Genomic DNA, 4305 nt, shown 5'->3' with positions numbered 1-4305 from the left:
TAAAACAAGATGTGATACTGAAGCATCAAACTGAAGCTTTGACAAAGCTCCTCAGATGAGAAGCGAAACGTCTTCTGTTACAAATAAAGTCCAGTTGATTTTTGTATTGAACGTTTATGTCTTTAAGACATGTAGTCTAAGTAGCTGACCAGATTCATTGGGCTTCATGGACAAATATAAATACATCATCAGCATAACAATGAAAATTTATCCCATGCTGTTTAATAACTTTACCTAATGGAAGCACATACAAGGTAAAAAGTATTGGGTCGAGCACTGAACCCTGAGGAACTCCATGACTAATTTTGGTGCATAATGAAGATTCATCATTTACATTTGCAAAATGGAATCTGTCAGATGAGTATGATTTAAACCATTTTAGATTTGTTCCCATAATCCCAATATCATATTCAAGCCTCTGTAGTAAAATATTGTGATCAACTGTATCAAATGCAGCACTGAGGTCTAACAGGACCAGTAGAGACACAAGTCCATTGTCTGAGGTCATGAGAATATCATTAGTGACTTTCACCAGTGCAGGTTCAGTTCTGTGGTGAACTCTAAACCCTGACTGAAACTCTTCAGATTATTTCTTTGTAGATGATCATGTAACTGACCTGCAACTATTTTCTCTAGAATATTTTAGATGAAAGTTAGATCAGATATAGATCTATAATTGTTAGGATTCCTGAGCCAAGGTTATGTTTCTTAAGTAAAGGTTTAATTACAGCAATCTTAAAGCTCTGTGGTACATAACCATTCGTTAGAGACAAATTAAGCAGATCCAAGACGTGGTTATTAATTAAGGGAAATGTGTTTTTAAACAGTCTGGTTGAGATGGGATCTAGCAGGCATGTGATGGTTTGGATGAAGATATTATTTCTGACAATTCAGAGCTCAACAGGACTAAAACAGTCCAAACATAAATCAGTTTCTAGAGACATTTTTTAAAGTTGTCTCATCTGACACAGAACCAGAGCCGATACTTGGAATGTTGTTTTGAATTTTTTCTTTAATTGAAACAATTTTATTCATAAAGAATCTCATGAAGTCTTCACTGCTCATAGTTGTAGAGATACATTCATGGATTCAAGGTTCTTTTTTTGTCATTCGCACCTCATGTGGTACATGTGGTGGAACGAAATTATGTTCACAGGGTCCCAGTTACATCCAACAATAAAATGTAAAAGAAAAACAGTAATAACATCTAAGATATGAACTAAGAAAAACATCAACTAAAAATACACTAATCACTAACAGCATAAAACAGTACATCAAACAGCAGCAAGAACATGAGTCTGTGTGAGCAGATGAGCACGAATGAACACAGCAACATGAAACAGATCAGCAGCAACATGAAACGGATCAGCAGCAACATGAAACAGATCAGCAGCAACATGAAACAGATCAGCAGCAACATGAAACAGATCAGCAGCAACATGAAACAGATCAGCAGCAACATGAAACAGATCAGCAGCAACATTGAAACAGATCAGCAGCAACATTGAAACAGATCAACAGCAACATGAAACAGATCAGCAGCAACATTGAAACAGATCAACAGCAACATGAAACAGATCAGCAGCAACATTGAAACAGATCAGCAGCAACATTGAAACAGATCAACAGCAACATGAAACAGATCAACAGCAACATGAAACAGATCAGCAGCAACATGAAACCGATCAGCAGCAACATTGAAACAGATCAACAGCAACATGAAACAGATCAGCAGCAACATTGAAACAGATCAACAGCAACATGAAACAGATCAGCAGCAACATTGAAACAGATCAGCAGCAACATTGAAACAGATCAACAGCAACATGAAACAGATCAGCAGCAACATGATGTGATTTTTCACAGTGATTATTCTGGTTATAGATTCATGAGTCTAACAGCCTCAGGGTAGAAGCTGTTCCTCAGTCTAGTGGTTCTACACTTAATGCTCCTTAACCTCCTTCCTGAGGGGAGTGGGGCAAAAAGTGTGTGTGCTGGGTGAGTGTGGTCCTTCATGATGCAGGTGGTCCTCTTCCTGCATCTGGAGGTGTAGATGTCTGTGATGGTGGGGAGACTGACTCCAACATCTTCTGTGCAGCCTTCACCACTCTCTGCAAAGCTTTTCTTTCTGCAGCTGTGCAGCCTCCATGCCACACGTTGATGCTGGAACACATGAATCAACAGAGACAGGATTTTTCATTAGACTAGCTATGGTACTGAAAATGAACCTGGGGTTATTTTTAGTCTCATCAATTACAGATGAATAATATAAAGTTCGGCAGCACGGTGGTGCAACTGGTAGAGCTGCTGCCTCTCAGCGAGCAGGTCCCTGGTTCAAACCCCGGTCCAGGGGCCTTTCTGGGTGGAGTTTGCATGTTCTCTCCGTGCATGCGTGGGTTTTCTCCGGGTACTCCAGTTTCCTCCCACAGACCAAAAACATGCATGTTAGGCTGATGGTAACTCTAAATTGTCCCTAGGTGTGAGTGAGAGAGTGAATGGTTGTTTGTCTCGTTTGTCTCTATGTGTCCCTGTGATGGACTGGAGACCCGTCCAGGGTGTCCCCCGCCCCTCGCACAGTGATTGCTGGACATGGGCACCAGCGACCCCCGTGACCCAAAATGGAACAAACGGGTAAAGAAAATGGATGGATGGATGGATGGATGGAATATAAAGTTCTAGCTTTACAGATCACTTTTTGTACGTTAGCAGGCTATCTCTCCAGGATAAGTGAAAATCCTCAACATTAGTGGAGCGCCATTTTCTTCCCAGCTTTCTAGATGCCTGTTTTAAAATACGTAACTCAGAATTGAACCAAGGAACTAATCTCCTCTGATTGATTACTTTCTGTTTCAGTGGAGCAGCTTTATCACGTGAAGTTTGCAAAGTAGTTGTGAAATTATCAACTAGATGATCCAAGTCACTGCTCTCTGATGTTTTACTCTGCAAGACAGAGGAAAATGATGGAAGATGATCTTTAAATTTGGTTACAGTGTTTTCTGACAAGAACCTGCTCAGGTGAAATTTACTCTCAGTGACTGTGTAGTCATTAATGTAAACTCAAAGGTTATTAACAAATGGTCAGGCAGAACAGGTTTTTGAGGAACTATTAATAAGTTATTCATCTTGATGCCATAGGTCAGAACCAGGACAAGAATGTGATGATGAGAATGAGTAGGTGTTCTGACATTTTGGGTAAAACCAATTGACTATTACATTTTTGAGCTGTCACTTTCAACATCTACATGAATATTGAAATCACCCATTATTATGACTTTATCAGTATTTAGTAGTGAGTCAGGTAATAATTCTGAGAATTCAGACAAAACTAACACTGAGTGGAAACATGATTCAGACACTGTCTTCTGTTTAACTGGTTAGACAATTTTAGGATCCTGGATGTAAGTACCTTTTCCCTCGGGATCAATGAGAGCCTTTGATTCTAAGCAGATATTTTGGATTCATTCAACCTTTATTTGATCAAAATGGGTGCTCTTCTTTAAAGGTTGTGTGTTTGAGTCAAATCTTGGTCATGTGAAAAGAGTTTTTCTTTCTTCACTTCTACAACCCACAGCTGTCAGTGTGGTCTTCCTCTGTCCTTGAGTGAGGTACTTGATCCCGTTGTGCAGTGGTAATCTTTCTGTATCTGGGTTTTGAAGGTTGCATGTTCAACAGTCCCTACAGTCTAACATAAGAGACAATTTTAGGCTCCTGTATTTAAACATGTTTTTACTCTGGATCAATGAGATCGTTCACCTGTAAGTAGGTGTTTGGGCTCAAAATGGTTTGCTCTTGTTTAAAGTTAATTGTTCATATTTTTGACTTTAGATGCTTTCGAGCTTGATTGAATCTAATGTGACTTGAACACACAAAAATGATCTTTGAAACAAACATAAGATATTTTCACATTTAATCATTTCAAGAAAAGTCAGTAATTTGCTGGACCGGAGAGATTCAGGAAGTTGTTTGACCCTGACGTGATTTGAACACGCAACCTTCTGAACTGGAGTCAGATGCTCTACCATTGAGCCACCGAGCCTCATGAGCTGTTGGTGGAAAAAGGCAATCCTGATTGCAAGTTTTTGTCGTATAAAGCAGAGAATGTGTGAAACCATGATGTGACAAGAACATACAACCTGCTGATCTGGAGTCAGACGTGCTAAAGGTTACCTTCAGACTCAGCTGGTGACAAAAAGGATGGGACACAACTGATGACAAGGTGACACAAGAAAAACATACCAACTCCAAGCAGACATCCTCAAGGACCAAACAAATGGCTTGAATCCAGAACCTTCATATTGTGAGGCA

The 4305-nt window shown here is 39.7% G+C and overlaps 1 non-coding gene across 1 annotated transcript; it reads right to left on the bottom strand.

Annotated features, from left to right (window-relative positions):
* Positions 1 to 3964: 3964 nt before the first annotated feature.
* Positions 3965 to 4036, bottom strand: trnaw-cca. The gene has a single exon. It is a non-coding gene; the product is annotated as a tRNA-Trp (tRNA).
* Positions 4037 to 4305: the final 269 nt, after the last annotated feature.

This window comes from Nematolebias whitei, chromosome 12 (assembly GCF_014905685.2).
Source record: "Nematolebias whitei isolate Nwh7 chromosome 12, NemWhi1, whole genome shotgun sequence".
In the NCBI taxonomy this organism is placed as follows: Eukaryota; Metazoa; Chordata; class Actinopteri; order Cyprinodontiformes; family Rivulidae; genus Nematolebias; species Nematolebias whitei.
The sequence above is the reverse complement of the archived record's forward strand: the minus strand, read 5'-3'. Positions and strand labels throughout refer to the sequence as shown.